The sequence below is a fragment of the Lissotriton helveticus genome, chromosome 1_1 (assembly GCF_964261635.1).
Source record: "Lissotriton helveticus chromosome 1_1, aLisHel1.1, whole genome shotgun sequence".
NCBI lineage: Eukaryota > Metazoa > Chordata > Amphibia > Caudata > Salamandridae > Lissotriton > Lissotriton helveticus.
Window position 1 is genome coordinate 532,470,834 of NC_136057.1, and position 19,207 is coordinate 532,490,040.

A 19,207-nucleotide genomic window follows, 5' to 3' on the forward strand; every position below is an offset into this window, starting at 1 on the left:
TGCTAGTAGGACATCTAACGCAAGACGGTTCTGAAGAACCATAGCCCTTATCGATTGCATCTCTCCTTCTACCAGCATTAAGGACTGAGCAGTGCTGGCAGACAACCTGTCGACGACTGTTGCCAGTCGTCTAATTTTAACATCATTAAGGATTAGTCCCAAAAGAGGGAACATAGCTCCAAAGACATCTCCAACCATTTCTGCATCTCCTATATCTCTCCTTCCCCTCGATGATGTCTTGCCCTCGATGATCACTAAGTCTTGTGCATGATATATTTTGGGGAAGACAATTGCTAGGTAACATGATCCATACCAGTTGTCAGGTAGTCTCACGTAGGCATTTCTTCCACATACAAAATACACATTTGGAATCACTTGCATTCCCTTCAGGAAATCCTTAGTATAGTACTCTATATTGAAAGCATGTTCACAGTCGACTTCTCCCACGTATACATTTTCATAATACGTTTTGGCTCGGTGAAGACATAGCTTTCCTCTCTGCGTCTTATCTAAAGCTATTGGACCACTACTACCCTTTCTCTTGTGTGCCTTCTCTTCCTCGGTCCAATCTGTTTTCCATTGTCCTGATTTTTTCAAAATCTTTTGTCTCCTGTAACGATCATCCACCTGCCCTATGAACTTCTTCTCGACTTCTGACACCTTGCATGTCAGGTTATTTCTACGGGCATGTGAAGTATCTAAGGTAATCCAAGGAATGAAGAACTTGGCCAATCTGTCTTCACTCTTCCAGTAGTCCCATTTGTTCATCTGCTTATAATTTGGGACTTCTGGCAACACTGAATCATAGTTGGAGAAATAGTATTCAAAACTATCTCTCTCATAAAATATACTAAGCAATAAGCTACATGTAATGCCATATGTCAGCGGGAGGTGATGATATCTAATGCCTTCATCTACAGACGCCGGCAACTGCATGCAGACGTAACAGTCCTTAACCTCCATGGCATCCACGTATTCATATAAGAGTTTAGCATAAGCATTTGACCTAAAGTCTCCTTGGGACTCATCTACGTGTAACCTGCGGGCTTCTGCAGCTAATAACGCTTTCTCTTGAGTGTTTTCCCTTTTCTCACCAGCAACAGTGGGTGTAAGCGTTTCTACAGATTTCACATCAGTTACCTTCGCCTCTTCCTCATGTCCCTTTACATAAGAAATTGTTACCACTAAAGCTATTAATATTATCACTCCTACTATTAGTGTACCTATTATACATTTAGCTCTGCGGTTCTGGGTGCCGGCTTCCATTTCGTCAGACAATATGGCTCTCTCTTATCTTGGCACAAAGTTCCTTTCTTCTCGTTCCTTTACAGTCTCTTTTTAATCCTTTTGTCTTTAGAATCCACACAACTGGAAGCTGACAACCTTTTTCGCAAAAGTCCTTTAACAGTTCAATAAAGACAACCCTAGCCCTTCTCCATCAACTCAAGGGAAGTTCCCTAATATTCTCTGCTTCCTGGGCGCTAGGTAATCTTCTTTTTCTGCTTGCTTTATTTACAAAGTCCTTTAAGCATCTACTATCAGGTTTGTGCCTGCAGCTTCGATAGCAAAGTTCAGTATTTCCAAACGAAGATTGTGCTCTTCATGGGCTGTTATCGTTGTACCAAAGTCGGGGAATTGCAATTCTGAAAGAAACATATGTTTTAACTTGCTGAGGCGGGGAGGTCTGGGGAGCATGAATGTTAGTGACCCTTCTTGTTCGACTCCGGGTACCAACAGTCGTATTTCCACGGTGACGATGGGCTCAGAACTGGACACCACCACCGCTCGAATCCTCCCTGTCTCCTGTTTCAAAGACATTTGTCGCCAGATATGTCCACTCAGGTGTGGAGTATCTTCTGTTAGGCACACGCACTCTTCTTGACCTTCTTCGGTCTGGTGCTTCAGCGCCCTGAGCACCTTCTTCCGGGTCTGAGTCTTCTGATATCGGAGGAAGGGTTATCTCTGGAGTTGACCTCAGGCTAGAGCTCCTTCTTTGCGGCCAATTAGCTTCTCCACGTGCCCTTCTACTCCTTCTCCTTCTTGTCTGTTCTCGCTCTCTGTCAGACCTGTCAGTGTCTGACTCGTACTCCCAGCTACTTTCTCCTTCTGTAGCGTCGTCTGTTTCGCTGTTGTACTGACCGTCCTCAGCTTGGTCAGACTCGTTCCCTGCTTCCGCTGGCACCTCTTCAGCTTGACTAGCCCCCTCTATGGCTTCTCGGTCCTCTGCTGGACGTCTATCCGAGAGAGGAGCTGTTTCTTCCCGAGGTGCTGGAACCCTTCGCGTATGTGACGCGTGGATCCAATTGGGCAGGCCTCCCACCTTCACAGCCGTATTCGCAATCAAGATGATCTGGAAGGGCCCACGCCAACGAACATCCAGGCAGCTTCTTCTCACATGTTTTTTCACCAGGACCCAGTCCCCAGGATACAGGTCATGGCACGGGCCCTGGCACGATGGAACCTCGGCAGCCTGCACCTGAAGGGACACAGAATGAATGGCGTCAGACAGCCCCTTACAATAGTCCAGGATCATATCATCTGTGATATTTAACAGTGCAGTAGTTGGGACAGATGGCAGCCTCATTGCTCTCCCCATTAGCACCTCATGTGGTGACAACCCCGTTCTTCTGTCTGGGGTACTACGAAGGCTCATGAGGACCAATGGCAGGGCGTCAGGCCAACTCAGGGTCGTTGAGGAGCACACCTTTGCAATTCGGGCTTTGATCGTGCCATTGATCTGCTCCACAATTCCTGAGGCTTCTGGTCGGTAACTACAATGCAACTTCTGATCGATATTCAGAGCTGCACAAATCATCTTCACAAGCTCGCTGTTGAAATGCGTTCCCCTATCTGATTCCAAAGAGGCCGGCACCCCGAAGCGCGGAATGAGTTCCCTAAGCAGTAACTTAGCCACTGTGAGGGTGTCGCACCTACGTGTAGGGTATGCCTCAACCCATCTGGAGAATACACAAACAACCACCAGGACATAGCGGAGGCGGTTGCACCTCGGCATTTCAATGAAATCTATCTGCATTCGATTGAATGGACCTCCAGACCTTCCTATGTGACTCAGTGCAACTGGTGTTCTTTTCCCTACGTTCAGCTGCTGACAGGTCACACAACGCTGGCACACTGCTTCTGCTGCTATTCTAAACTTAGGATTGTACCAAGTCTGTCTAAACACTCTCAGCATAGCGTCTCTCCCTAGGTGTACGGGACCATGTATGTGTCTGGCCATTGGGCTCACCATCTCATTGGGCAACACTGCTCTGCCGTCTGCTGAGACCCAAAAATGGGACTCACCCACTACACATCCTGCCTTTTCCCATGTTTCTTTTTCAAAATCAGGAGCATTTTCTTGCATGTTTGCCAGTTCGTCCCAAGTATCAACAGTTTCCAATATCATGGCTAATTCAGTCCTTACATTTATTCCACCCACTTCCACCTCTGTGAAAGAGTACCCTTGTTCTGCGCAATACCGCGCGACTTCGTCAGCATATCTATTGCCTTTCGAAACGAAGTCCTCATTTCTGGTATGTGCGGTGCACTTTACAACTGCGATACCTGCTGGACATTGCAACGCCTCTAACAACAGGCGCACAAACTCTCCATTGCGAATGGGAGAGCCTGAAGAGGTCATGAACCCTCTTTGAGACCATAACTGCCCGTAATCATGAACCACCCCATAACCATATTGGCTGTCGGTGTATATGGTGACTCGAATTTGATTGCTTGCCAAGCAAGCACGTGTCAAGGCAATAATCTCGGCTACCTGAGCGGAGTGTACTCCTTCCAGGCACCCAGCTTCCACAACTCCAGTAATTGTACAAACAGCGTAAGCTGCTCTCAACTGCCCAACTTCGTCTCTTACACATGAGCCATCGACAAAGAAAATTTCATCTGGGTCGGTCAGTGGCTCATCTACGATGTCGGGTCTGGGTTTGGTGCATAGTTCAGTCACATCGAGGCAGTCATGGTCTGTACATTCATCATCATCCTCAATATCATTTGGGAGTGGCATCAAGGTGGCAGGGTTCAAAACAGAGCATCTCTTGAGGGTCACATTCTCCGCAGCAAGAATAACTTGCTCATAGCGTGTGAGCCTGCTGTTGGTCAGATGCTGTGTTTTGGTCCTGGTCATCAACAGTTCAACAGAATGGGGCACGCACACCTCTAACGGGTGCCCCATGACGATATTTTCACATCTCTCAATGCTGACACCCGTTGCAGCAACGGATTTGAGACATCCGGGCAACGCTGCGGCTACTGGGTCTAAAGTAGCCGAGAAATAAGCAACTGGTCTACGGGCATTCCCATGGATTTGGACTAACACAGACAACGCGCAACCTTCTCTCTCACAACAGTAAAGAAAAAATGGTTTATTGTAATCAGGCATTCCCAATGCCGGAGCACGACACAGGTCCTCTCTCAGCTGTAAGAATGCCATCAAACAGTCTTTGTCCCATGGTACCGGATCGCTCACCTCCTTATGCGTCAGTTTTTGCAAGGGCTTTGCTTTCAGTGAAAAGTTCGCGATCCACTGTCGGCAATAACCCACCATCCCTAGGAACATCCTGACCTCTCTCTGTGTCTTAGGCGCATTCATTTTCATGATCGCCTCTATCCTGTCTGGTGAAACCTTTCGCTTGCCTTTCTCTATTCTGTGTCCCAAGTACTGCACTTCTGTCAGGCAGTACTGCAATTTTCCCGGGGACACCTTGTGCCCATTGGCAGCTAGGTGATTTAACAAAGCGATGGAGTCCTCCCTGCAAGCTTCTTCTGTTTCTGACGCCACGAGGAGGTCGTCTATGTACTGGACCAGAACTGACTTCTGGGGCAGCACTAGACTTTCAAGATTTTTCTTCAAAAGCTGGTTAAAGATCGATGGGCTCTCTGTATACCCCTGAGGAATACGACACCATGTTAGGACGCGACCTTCCAGCTTAAATGCGAAAAGAAAATGGCTTTCTTCGTCCAGAGGGATCGAAAAGAAAGCCTGACAAAGATCAATCACAGTGAACCACTCAGCTTGGAATGGAATCTGAAACAGTATCACTGATGGATTCGGTACCACTGGACAACACGAAACGACTATGTTATTAATCTTTCGAAGGTCCTGTACTATCCGAAATTTCCCATTTGGTTTCTGCAGACCCATAATCGGGGAGTTGCATGGACTACCCACGATTTCTTTCAGTATTCCCTGTTTAATCATGGACTCGATCACGGGTTTTATGCCTGCAATCGTTTCTGGAGTCAATTTATATTGGGGTGTTCTTGGGAACTCAGCATGCGGTTTCACTACAATTTTCACTGGGTCCACCCCTTTGACCAATCCTATCTCTTCCCCAGTGAAATCCCATACTTCTGGTGCCACTGTCTCTCTCAAGTCCCAGGGGAGCTCATCTACTGTCAAAGTAGGGTACAGCTCCACGCATATTCTTGAGTTTGCAACTTTGAAGTCTGCGTCATCATCATTGGTCAATACCTCCACTCCCTGAGGTGTACAGTATATTGTACAATTCAATTTACACAACAGGTCTCTGCCTAGCAGACACACAGGACTTGAATCGCAAACCACAAACTGGTGCTCATCGCTGTACTTCCCTATTTTCACCTGTACCGGTTCTGTCAATTGGCTGGTTATTCTCCTGTTTGCGACCCCCACCACTTGTATGGTCTCTCCAGACATGGGCAGGTCTGGAACTGCAGCTGATCTGATCGTGGACCTAGTGGCTCCTGTGTCCACCAGAAATGTCGTGGGGCACCCTGCTACTTCTGCTTCGACATAGGGTCCCCTCTGGTCCACCTCCAAGGCTGCCCCGAGGGTGCAGTCTTCTCTTTCCACTCTCTGTCCGGTTAATGGGTCCACATAATAGCACTCTTCTCCTTCTACAAACAGGGGCATCTGTCTATAGGTCTTACCCATAGTCCCTACTCGAGGAGGTTGCGGGAACTGGGCTCGGGGAGGAGCCCCCCCCCCTTTGAGCACCTTTCCCTGGTATGGCGTCACCCCTCTTGTAGGCGCGCTCTGGACCTCTTCCTCCTCTATCTCTTGCTCTCCTATCTCTACATTGTAGGGACACTCGCGTTTCCAATGCCCCACCTCGTTACACTGGTGGCACCTAGTCGTTTTCTTCAAGGCAGCTATGTCTAATCTGGGTCTAAAGGTGGAACTCTCCTCATTGCCCTTGTTCTGACTGTACTGCTTCTTTCCTCCTGTACCCATTCCTTGCTGCTGTTGCTGCTGTCCCCCCTTTCCTGCTGCCTGCATCTGTATCACCATCAACTTTTCTTTTAGTTTCTTAGCCTTGGAGTCTATCTCATCACAGCAGTACCTGGCATACCTCAGTATTTCGTCTAGGGGTTTACTTTGCCAACAAATCGAGTGTTGCTGAATCATTAAGCTAATATCCGGTCTCAGTCCCAGGACGAACTTGGACACGAATTGCCCTATGTCTTTTGGATCCATTACATCCAGGCCGCTATACTGTTTAAACGCCTTCAGCAATCTCTCGTAATATTCGTGGACGGTCTCTTTGGGTTCCTGTCTGGTTCGGTCTATTCTGACCCAATCTATGTCTTGCATTGGCACTTTCTCTTTCAGCCAAGTCATCACTCTCTCGAATTTTGCCATCACAATCTCGGACGGCCCATTAGTCTTAGCATCTCTCTCCGGCTCCATTGTGGGCCACTCAGCGCTAACCTTGCATGCTGTCCACAGATCTCCTGGTACTACAATGTCGAACAGCGTGTTCAGATCTATCCATAGAACCTTTGAGATTTTTACAAATCTCTCGACTTGCTTGTACCACTCCACTGGGTTTTCCCGCAATTTGGGGAAGGAGGTGGTAAAAGCAGCTAAATCTCCCCTACTCCAAGGGACATGCACATAGTTCCCATTGGCGACTTCACGCAAAGGGTATGCTTCTATTCCCTGCAGCCTTCCTGGTGTCATACCAAGCGTGCTTCTCCTGACGGTCCCTTTCTTGGACCACCTCTCTTCCCACTTATCTAGTGCCCTCCATGTCCTTATTCCAGTGATCAGTTCCCTTATGTGCGTTTTCAGCCCAATCGTTCTCCTCTCATCTAGGTCTCGATCTGTATAATGTAGCCTGTGGTTACCCTGTAATGCTTTTGTTCTTGACAGGTCCACCATATATTTGCCTGCTAGTTCGACTAACTTCTCATGGATTGCTCTCGCTTTTCGAGTGATGTCCTTTGCCATATACAGTATTTCATCCTGCTCATACATTTCCATTCTTTCTAAAGGCAGGGTACCATCTATCATGTCATCCAGGTCTGACCTTAAGCTGGCGACATCGAGTCTCTTAGCTTTTATCTCAGCTCGCAATATGTCTTTCGAAGGGGGCTCACTGGTCTCCCTACCATCCCAACTCCGAGCTCTACGTTTGGGCTCGGGAGAGTTAATGAGTGCTCTCCCTTGCTCCCATCTCTCCAGGTCCCATGCTCGGCCATCCGATCTTGGAAGGTGATGGAACACGGGCCTGTTACCCCCACTCTTGCTCTGCCCACTCTCTCCTGCTTCTCTCCTTTCACCGTACGCCTCTCTGTTATTTTCCCTCTGGTCGCTACTCTCCCTTTGCCTAGTATCGCTCAGTATCCGATACGATCCTTCCTGGTTCCCCATATTCCCTGGGCTGCGCTCATTTCCGTCATCACAGGGACTATGGTGCGACCTCTCACAACTCCCATTCTGTTCTCTGGTGCCGGGCACACAGTGTGGACACTTAAAGCTGTTTCTGTACTCTTGCGCTCTCCTCTCCCCTTCACTGAGTATTGGGCGCGCCACCCCTCCACTCCCGGGGCCCCCGTTTTCCAGGTCTGTTCTATCTCCACTCCGGGCCCAATGGGTGACTCCCCTACTATCTCTCTCTCTCCAGTCCCCCTCCGGGCTGCTCTCCCCAGCCCCGCAGTGAGTCCGAGCTCTGCTGTCCTGACTTTCCCTTTCAGCTTCTGCAGCTATGATGCTCTTGTGAGCCTCCACTGCCTCATCCCACTTCTTCATGTACTCATTTAGCTCTTGAAAGGATTTTCGTCCAGATCCCCTCAGATCCACTGGCCATCTAGGGCCCCCAGGGTCCCCTCCTGGATCCCCTGCTGTGTGCATCGGGGTGCTCCACTCTCTCGGTATCGGCATCTGACTTGGGGAATTAATCGTATCGTTCCTCCTTGCCGTCCCTGCTCTTTCTCCGTCCTTCCGTACCCGTTCTTCCCCTCTTGCTCTCTCTTGGTCATATATCGATATTATAGGACCTATGGTAACAGGTACCTGTAGTGCATCTGGTAATCCGTAGGATGTGGCGCACTCCGTTTCCGGCGCTCTTTGTACCACAAACCTCCCGACTACCTGTTGCACCTGACTAGGCTGGGACAGCTCTTTCTTTGCCTCGGGATCCCACTCTGAACTGGGAAGCGGTCTATGCTCTCCTGCATTGCCCCCCTTTTCTCCTTCACTATGCTCGACCTCTCCCCCTGCTCTATTATACGGGGGTGGCCTGTCTGTCAATAATCTGTTTATCAGGCTGTCCTCTGTTTCGCTCTCATCATCTTCTTCTAGGGGGCTTTTATTTCCAGGCACCTCTAACACTGGGTACAGTTTATTTACTTCCATGTTATGCACTCTCCATCTTTTAGCATCCGCATCCCACCTGGCATCCTGCACTGCCCTTACCGATCGTTTCACCCTTTCTTGTCGTCTGTTCATATTCTTTTCATGCGCTGCCCTAATCCATGCATCAAGGGCTTCAAACTGGGTCGGTCTAGGCAAGGGTCTCATTGAGGTCATGACTGATTTTAATCGATGTAACACCTCTAATCTGAACGTCCCGTACTTCGGGAACGTCAGTTCCTCATTTCCTTCTGTGATCTTACTCCACTCTGATATCCAAAGGATCGTATGCAGCCCAACATTCACTGCCATGTAACGAGCCGGCGTACCCTCCGGCGGGGCTTCTTCCCCTTCATACGATCCCCGCTTCTCTTTTTTAAACACCGCTCTCAGCCATTTAAAACACTTCATAATTATGCGCACAATATCCAGCCTCGCTACTCTGTTTACTTCCTGATGACAATCCACCAATCCTGTCGCGGCTTTGCTAACTTGGCCTATCGCAGCGCGGTCTTTCTCCGGTCGGCCAATCACAGAGCGACACTTTCTGACGTTTTTGCTAGCTGGCCTATCACAGCGCGGTCTTTCTCCGGTCAGCCAATCACTGCGCGACACTTCCTGACGTCACTTTTCTCCGCTTCGCAGCAGCACCCCTCCTTTCTCAACTCGTCTCCCGGTCATGCATGCGTCCCATTCATACACCGAAAAATGACTACTTCCGACCAAGCGGTCACTTCCCTCGACTGTACGTCCACAGTCTATATGTAATTGTCAACACAACTGACGAAATGTCTATCGTCTCTCTGATAGGTTGCTTACACACACAGTAACTTCCGACCAGCGTCCGTTACTCACGCACTCACTCTTACGTTCCCCCTATCTCGGTCTTTCGGGTGATCAATGGTACCTCATGACCCCCTTCACACTATTTGACAATTACTCTGGGTGTCCGATACACCCGAACCACTTAAGCTCTCCTTGAACTTAAGATTTCCACCGGTTGCGCGCGCTCACAACCTGTTCCACAGTCACTCTACAAACATTCAACTCCGCCAGACATTACAACATAGATACAATACAAAAACACCGCAATCTAACACGCATGACCCTTTATACTCACTCTCGACCGATACTGCTGCTTTTTCTGTCTCACGTCATCCGGATCTTCTTCAGCGGGCGGTTCTTCCGATCATCGATTTCTAGGGGCCTTGGGGTAAGCTAACCTGGCCTAGGTCACCGTCCTCAAGAAGGCAACCATCCTCTGCTACCAACTGGAAGGGTGAGATTTTGATCGATACCTTATCACTATTGATCTAAACCCCGATCTGGTCGACTGAACCTTTGTTGCCTGTCATTGAAGGAAGAAAGTGCCTTTCTCCCCAAGTTAGTTCACCCAATAAAGGACCCCGCTCCAAAAGATCACAAACAACTTCTAGCTTTCAAAAGTTTATTGTAAGGATAGGATAAGCTGCAAATACAGACATCTCAGAATGAGATTCACGAGATACACAGGTCCAACTACATACATGTGCTCTCTGAAAGCCCTCAGACGAGCAACGGAAATTACTAACACAAGTTCTAAGAATAATAAAGCTATCAGCATTGACGCATATCTCTCCTTCATTTAAGTTGGAGGAAAACACACAGGTTAGGCTGTCCCTACCCTGCTCTAGATGGTATCCCTACTTAACCAAATCCCAACCTAACAAAGGTGTCAGCAGTGAATGACCCCCAAGGGAAGTCACTCACTCTAAGTCTCTTGGTGAAAACCTATAGTTCTCCAGTCATGACCCCTCTCTGCCTACCCATCCGCTCTCTAAAGGGTCCTCAGGCATCTGCTCTAACTCCACCCAGGGGTGCTGTCCCTAATACAAAACAGTCAACAACATTTGAGACGCCCCTCATGAGACGCCCCTCACGTGGTGTAGCTTCTGGCTTTTTCCATGCTGCTTTGTATTGGGCCTCATACGTTGGAGTTGACCTTGCTTCTCAGACTCTTCTCCGGCCCGCTGATACCCCTTAAACATTCCAGAACCCTCCTCCATGTCTGGGCCGTCTACTGAACAGACCTCTATTCATATTATTTATAATCGGATCCTCCCTTTCTCTTGCAGACAGACATCTGCAGCCAAGATCCCAACTCTCATAGACTTCCAAAAAGGTTTCGCAACATTTCTCGGCCCAGACATGTACGTGTAAATCAATGTTAAAACATTTCAGGCCTACAGCATTTCTCATAATGATTATAGCATTCAACTTCTTCATTGATTAAAGCATGTTAATACTCTTATTCTATTATTCAGTAAACACATCTATAAATCATGGCCCATTAATGCAATGACCAAAACATTAGTTCAATCTATGTCGTGAAAAGAAACACCTTCCCCTTCCCTTCTAGCTCTGGCCCTGAGGCCTACCACATTCTGCGTTTAACCACATGCCATCTTACATTTTAGCAGCTACACGACATGGATTCAGGAATAATCACATCTAATAAAATCATATAGTGTCAAACATTTCTGTATTAGTTCCACTTCTACTTAAATCTCTACATTAGCTATACATTCAGAATATAATTGCAGATACTACTAGCACTCATGGCATTTCTCCTCATGATTTGTGCTTACTACAGGTAAGTGTGATGTACTCATACATTTAGGTCAGTTTGCGCTCTCTCACTAATCGTCCTCTGGGTTCTTGGCGCGACAAAGCAAAGACGTTTCCCAACTTTGAAACGTTCTCTTTTTTAAGCTAAGCGTCATGCTCAGTCTTTTACGAGAGCAGAGGCATCCATCACAGCTGTGACTGTGAAGCAAATGCATTTGGTCTTTCCAAAAAAGGACGCATTTTGCAGCACACCCTTCCATGAACTCTTCCTTCGGAGAATAAAAGCAGCCGTTCCCAATATATCAGAAAGGAGAGTGTATCACCTATTATGAAAGATCAAGGCTCGGGGTCGAGCAGCTCCTACAGAAAACATGTCAGTGGCACCAGAATATTGAGAGTTGAAGGTCACCGTGGCTAAAGGAGTACTCAGATCTGCAATAATCATGTACACAGTTTTTATGGATAGCAAAGCCAGTAAGACAGCCCAGTGGAGTGGACTAATGCCTCCGACATGGTATTAACAGTATTCGCATTTAACTTTAATAGGAAATGTGTGCCCAAGGCCAGCTAGGATATTACATAGCACAGCACATGTTAATATGCCCTGTGACCAAATAAATGCAGGAAACTAATATGTACATTTAGATATGTTAGAAATTAAGATTACTTCCATAAAAACTAAGTGGAAAAACAGTACAACAAAGAGCCTGGAATAAACTCTTAAAATATCCTCTGATATGGTAGGCTGAAATACTTAAACCTGCATTTAAGTGCATATCATTTGGATACTCAGTATCTAGATGCTGAAGGGGACACACTTAGTCGATGTATTTAACAAGCATTGGCATAGCCAATAAGTCTCGCTTTTGGAACCTTATAAGTATTTAGTTATGCAGTACAATATCCTTGGTGCAACAACATCAACTGTTGCATGGCTAAACACTTATAAGTTCCCAAAGGCGAGACCTATTGGCTATGCCACTGCTTGTTTAATTTAGTACATTCTACCCTTAGTGGGTGAGTGAAAGGGAGGGTGGACAGATGGATTGAAAGTGTGGGTGGATAGAAGGATAGATGAGGGAAAGGATGGATGAGTGAAAGGATAATTGGAAGAACGGATGGATGAGAAACTGGTTGGTGAGTGAAAGGTAGGATGGATGGATTAATGGATGAATGAAAGGGTGGATAGATGAATAAAAAAGGATGGATGAGTGAAAGGGTGGATGGATGGTTGAGTGGTTGGGTGGAAAGAAGAGCAAAAGTATGGATGAATGGATGACTGAGTGAATGAATGGGTTTTGAAAGAGTGAAAAGAAAAATGGCTATATTAAGTACAAGGATGGATGACAAAGGATGGATGAGTGAAAGGTTGGATGAAGAGCAGGCTGATTGAAAGGATGGACAGCTGGATAGATGAATGGATAGGTTTGGAGATGGATGCATAGGTGTGAATATGGATGGGCAGAAGTACGGAATGTTGAAAGACTGAATTATAGTGGACCGCATGGGCCATCTGTTGGTAATTAGCGTGGCCGCTCGTCTGCGCTTGTTGTCTGTTTGCAGTCTCAGAAGAGGTAGTGAGGTATTTCGCCCACAGCTTCTTTCATTTCCACAACAGGCTCCTAACATTGTCACTAAACAGCAATGTCATGATTTCGCTCTTTGTAACAGCCCTTGCCAATGCAATATTATCTATTGATTTGACTATGCTACTATACCTGGAGCAGGTCCACTTTCACTTTACAGTATTAAAAGTATATTTCAGCCTCAAGGTTTCCCAAACTACCATGACATTAAACAGTTATTCATTGTACTGTTCAATGTTTAACATTTTCATAATGCTGCTCAAACTATTCAGCGATATGTTCTTGTACTGTACTTGAGCTCTATCCATTGGCCATTGTCTGCAAGGTATTGGCGAAATGTATAAATTTTAGACTCTGCCTCATTACAAATATCTGTGAAAAAATAAACTTGCGAACAGCGTCTCCTACAAATGTTGAGCCACAATGACATTATTGAAGATAGGACCTGTGTGTGTTGTCCTATTTCCTGCTTTTTACTTTCATACCAATAGTGATATTTAGACAACCTATGTTTATAATTTGTTGCACAGATACATCATAATTATTCTCAAATAAAAAAATCAGTTTAGGGGCTATTTATTTATAAATTCATATTTATGGGCGACAAGCACGACCTCGGAATTGTTTTTTTGCTAGCGGCCCTGGTTATATTGGAGCCTCTAGTCTTGCAATAGAATTGACATTTGAACAGTGCCAGATTTTTCAGTTTGTCTGCCAGCAGTTAAGCAGAAATGCTTGATTAAATGGGATTTTCAGAATATGGTATCTGTCGTCTGCAAAAATGAATGTTACTGTTGGAGGATTTGTCTATACACATCTAGCGTATAGTTTCTCAAAAGAGGTTGTGGGAAGGCTTTAGCACTTTGTACAGTGAAGGAAAGCATCAGGCCTCAATGTGAAGTAAATGTCAGAAGATGGAATCAGCATCTGCAGCCATTGTGCATGGACGTAGTAATCGTATGCGATTGATCACCCATATATTTTAGATTGGGGTAAACAAGGAGTATGGTACTAAACAGCCAGCCAAGTTTCACTGGCTTCTTTTTCAGTGTTTTGGTTGCTTGATAAACAAAAACAAAAAAGATAGCCCGCTGCCACTACAGGACCCAAGGCATAGAAGTGTATCCATACATTTCAATAAGATCACAGACTGGTAACTGAGAATTTAGTTAATCCTTGGGCCGTTTAAAAGCTATAACACTGTATGGGAAAAGGTGTTTTAAAATGTATGTTATGGTCTTCCGAGGACAGCTAGCACACAGGTGGAAAAGTAACACGCAGCACGGGGAGGCGGGTACGTAACCCAGCCTGTAATGTAAAATGGAAAGAGGGGTTGGTTTGGCTGAGGGTATGGGGCACAGGAATGAGTCACTAAAACAGAGTCGATGGGTGGCAACGGGGGTTGCTGGGAGAATATTCTTTCACATGTTTATGAACGCACATTTGGCAAGCCAATGGATGAAGCACTTAAAACTTCTGCCCACTTTTAGATAAACCATCAATGTGAAAGAACAGGTATTATTTGAAGTGTGCGTGGCTTTGTAAAACGTAGCAAAAGGTAATTGTAAATAAAACGTGGCAAAAGGTCAATGTCCAATATCTGATAAATGGTGATGGACGCCATTGCTGTTGTCTGGCACTTTAGGCTTTGTAGCAGAGCAGAGCCAATATGTGTATATCACTCTTAGGAGAACAAATTGCTGCCACAGGTGGAAATTGTCTGCAAGACGTTTATCTGCAAAAGACATTGGGCAGCACATGTTCACCGGAACAAATGATAATTTGAACACGTTTCAACTGGCAGTGATAAATGAAATAAAAAACAAAAAAGCAAAAGGGAGCACTTCCATAAATATTGTAAAAATATTGTAAGCCTTCAAAGTGCGCGCACAGCTGTAAAGTTCCTAATAAGTGTGAACCGGTTGCACCTTCCAGTTGTGATTGAATACGCAGTCTGCTCATTTTTAAGCACACACTCGTGCTTGTGACGAGTTGCAAGCTGGATGCTGCCAGAAGCACCAGTGTGTGCTTCACAATGAGCAGAGCCGTGCTCAAGGGAATAACTTAATGAGCCATGATGAGAGAGGAAAGCCACATGGCGCCTGTGTGCATAACCGTGCGCATACCCACATGCTTTAGGCCACACAAAAAGTGTGTGGTCAACTTTTTGAAGTCCCTTTACTAAAAGTCTCGCCAGAGCAGCGCATGCGATGGATCAGGCGAGACCTAAAAAGATGGATCCTCATAATCTGACTATAGGTTCCTATTAATGTAATTCCACCTGCCAAAATATTCTTAAAGGTCACTACTGGATTCGCTTCAATTCTAAGTATGTTAGCTACTTATTTAGACCATTCATTCAATACTATTCATTCAAAAGCTACACCAGTCCTTTACTATCGAGATCCAATGTGTTTCTCTTTCCTTTCACACTTCTAAATAAGTTAGAAACTTTATTTTTTTAGAAAACTGTTAGTATTATAGAATAGTATTCTGGGGCGCAGTGTCCTATTTTGTTTGCATTGTTTGAATTTAACTTGTACGTATAGTGGTCCTTTTCCTTGGGAATTTCCGTGTACAACAGTCCTTGAACAATTCTCGCCTATTTACTCGTAGCCAGGGCAGAGCTTGCAGTACTGAAGGTATGTTTTCTCTTACTTGGAAATGGAGTCTTCCTGCAGCATTTTGGATTAGTTGTATTTTGTATATGACAGTGGGAGGAGTGCCAAGGTAGAGACTTTTGGTGTAGTCGAGCTTGGAAATTATGAGTGTAAGGAGAGCTTGTAGCTTTTGTTGCTATCCATGGGTTGGGAAGATTCAAAGCAATGTTTTCACTGTGTAGGAGCTGCTCATAGTGACCGAGTTGATATGTGGTGTTGGTCTGAAACATGGCTATTCCTTGGCTTCTACCTATCTTAATGTAGTTAGGAGGGCTTTGAGTTCATTGGGCCATATGTTGGTAGTATGGTGTTTTTGTCATTGACCACAGGTCATGTCTCCGGCTTTGTAGTGTTGAGCTTTGAGTGGTTACTCATTGTTATGAGTTTTTGGCACAAAGGCTTTTTCTTTTTGTTTTCTATTTATGTTTATGTGATACTCTGATTTGCTCAGAATTGACAGTGATTTCTGTAATAATTGTATTGCACCTCTTGAAAACATGTATCATCGAAGTAATGAAGAACTGCATCTTACATAGCTAAGTTTTAGAATAATTGTATATGATTTCATATAGTTTATTCAGTTGAGTTAGAGTTAAAGATTAAAAATAAAAATAAAACAAATAAGAAGTCCATAGTATAGCATGTGGCTTTCCTGCCAAGACACCAGATTTTGAGAACACTTGTGTTCGGTCATTTGTTGGATGTGGGGAATCCTGAGTGAAGACCACACCCAATGACAGCGGTGTTGATGTTGGTGGGCACTGCTTCCCTTATGGAATTTTCACATTGTTCTACAAAGCCTGTTTTACTGAGTTAGTGTCTTCAGTAAATCCCCTCACATGTTTGTGGGTGTTCTACCTTGTTACATTTATTTAACTATTTTCAAATAAAAGAAAAATATTCTTTCATGTTGCAGCCAGTAGCACAGATATGCCAAGTCATAATCTGTCTCGTCCCTCTCTTCTTTTGCAGAACAATCTCTTTAATTGCCTGGAATTGTTTTTATATTGCTATCTCGGAGAGAGCAGCTGATACCTTTGATCCTGACGGCCAGAGCCGTGCATCTGATCGCTTTCACGTGAGTATGCTTTAAACCATTGCCTTTGGACTGTTTGTGGTTGGCAGCTGCCTCCTTTCCAGCCTGCTTGGCTCACATTCTTCCTAAAGTCTGTAGTGCACTACTCCCCACAGTGCACTTAGAGTATTATTAACATTTGTAGCGGGACACACAATACTAAAGTTAGCAGAGTATCTCAGACTCTGGAGACACACGTGTTTCTTATTCAAGCATATCTAATTGGGTTTAGTGGTGTTTCCTTTTAACCCACAATATACCTTTTTTTTATTCTCTTCAATGTGGTTCTTATCTTGCGAACCCAAGTTCAGAACATAGCAATTGTTATGAGGTATAAATCTGAGCAGTGGCATTGCCTCAGACCCTAAACCAAGCAAGGAACATAAGCCCCTGCCTCTTAGATGGGTTGTAAGAAATAGTCATGATGGAAATCTCCCCTACTAAAGTGACATGAGCTGTGGATTCTCTTAAAGACACAGAGGCCAGAGAAACACAGGAAAGAAGAATCAATCATAATCGAGCCCTGTAATAGAGCTGGGATGCAATGCGCCCTACATTATCACGGGCCCAGCACTGCGCCTCTGCACTGATGAGAGCTACTGCAATGTAGACTCATTCAAGCCCATCCTTTGTAGAACACGCGGTGCCCAAACGCAGTCATGCATGTTCTTTGCAGGCGAGAGATTTGCTCTGCTGAACTCACAAACCAGATGCCACCTTCTTGCATGACGGCTTTTGAAGAACGCACACAGTACTGATCGGCCTCAAGGGCCCATTGGAAACATGTTGATCTGTGTCTGGTTTAAATGTTCTTTATACTCCAAGGACTTGATTATGTAAGTGTTGGTAGGTGTTAGAGTGCTCTGCAGTAACTCGAGCTGGAAAGGCAGAACCTGTCTCTACTGACCGGTGGATATATCAAGAATACATTTTTGCCTGTGATGCAAATGATTTCTGCATGAAAATGTCACCAAGCAGTTAAAAGGTCCCGTATGGTGCCACCTCAAAAGAGGATAAAAATGCCATTCAGTGAGGGTGCAGGCACCCAACCTCCTCACTGGTCTTGATGAGTTCTGTTGGTGCCTGTGGCACTCACAACCTAAAATATGATCAGCTTAATTCCAGTGCAATTATGAGCATTGAGCATCATTTGAGAGCCATCTCATCAAAACCAAATTAATATTCAGTGCTAAATGGTGGAAGGGTGAGAGAACACAGTTGCCTGGAGTACAACCACATGTAAAATTGTTCCCACTCACCCTGTGAAGCCGAGCTGGTACCTTTCGCAGACGAGTGGAAACTGTAAGCAGTGGTCGTGACCGAGCTTTGCGCTACTGTCCAGTACATAATGGGGCTGACCAGTGTGACCACCATCAAACGGCCAGTGTACATTTCCAGCTATACACTAAATGAAGGCTCTGCCTGTACTTCATTCTTGAACTATAGCTTTTTCCCTTTTCATTTCCATACCTCTATTTGCTGTTTTGCAGTTGTGCTTATTCCTTTGCTTTGTTCGCATGATGCTTTATTCTTTTTTCACTCATAATCACGGTTTAAAATGCAGCTCTACTTTAGCAGAAGTGTTTTCGCTTTACCATTCACTCACATAATGATCCTCAATTATTTTTGCATTGAAGGCAATTCCCCCTGTAGAAATGAATCATGAAGGCATGTTTAAGTGAGTCGCCAGTACATCTTTGCAAATCTTAGATTTTATACTAAGAACTCCTGGAAGTAGTAGTGATTTCTGAGGATAAAATAGTTCATAAAGAAAAAAATAACACGCCTGAACTACATTTCTTTCCAACACAAGTAATATTTGAAATATTGTACAGCTGAGAGAGTATTTTAAACTTGTTTAATACCTGTGTGTGTATGAGTGAGAGGAGTTAGAGGGTAGGTCTTCATTCGATTTGAATATGTAGTTTTGATGAGGCACAGACGCTTGTATAAAAGAGACATTTTGTATATTTTTGCATTGACACTTTAATTTATTCATAATTATGTATATCTCAAGCTATAAAAATTACAAAACATTAAACATTTTTGTATGTAATCTATGTTAATTATTTGTTTACATTAGGCACCCAGCTTTGTGGCAAATTGAGAATGAAGTCAATGCTAGTTTTAGAAAGAAATGTAGGTTAGGCTAGTTTTTTTCTCTTTATTTAGTTTTTCTTCTGCCTGGTGACATTTATTATATTTGTCAGCTTGGTCCCGCTTTTTAGGTCTGACCTGCTGACAGTACATGCGCTGTCACTGCAAAGGGTATTGTTTAATATAAGGACTTGGATCCTGTCCATTGCTTGCTATTCGTTGACTTCATTGTCATTTGTATTTGCTGCTCCTAATTGGTCAGCACTATCCACTATCACTTCCTGTTCTTTCATTTGGAGCTTGGACCAAATTACTGATTGATTTACTGTGATTAGTGTCCTTCTCAGGGCTGTAGCTTGGACGTTAGGATTGGGGGATGAGCTTCAGATTTTCCGAAAATCAGGCTGGCATAAAATGATTAAATACATGTTAGGACAAGCAGGGAGCATGGGAGTGTCCTAAAGGGCAGTGAAAAGGGAGAAGAATGCTGTTTGGTAGGAGTACTAAAAGAGAAAACACAATATTCTGTAAAATGGCCAATATTTTTGAG

At 44.8% G+C, this 19,207-nt stretch overlaps 1 protein-coding gene across 6 annotated transcripts in view; it reads left to right on the forward strand.

Moving 5' to 3' along the window:
* Positions 1-19,207, forward strand: part of CALD1 (caldesmon 1) — a 655,703-nt gene that overhangs the window by 171,795 nt on the left and 464,701 nt on the right. For all 6 annotated transcript variants that reach the window (XM_078674011.1, XM_078674008.1, XM_078673998.1 and 3 more), the window contains exon 2: positions 16,458-16,563. The gene's annotated coding sequence lies outside the window, so the exon portion shown is untranslated. The remainder of the gene's footprint in view (positions 1-16,457; positions 16,564-19,207) is intronic.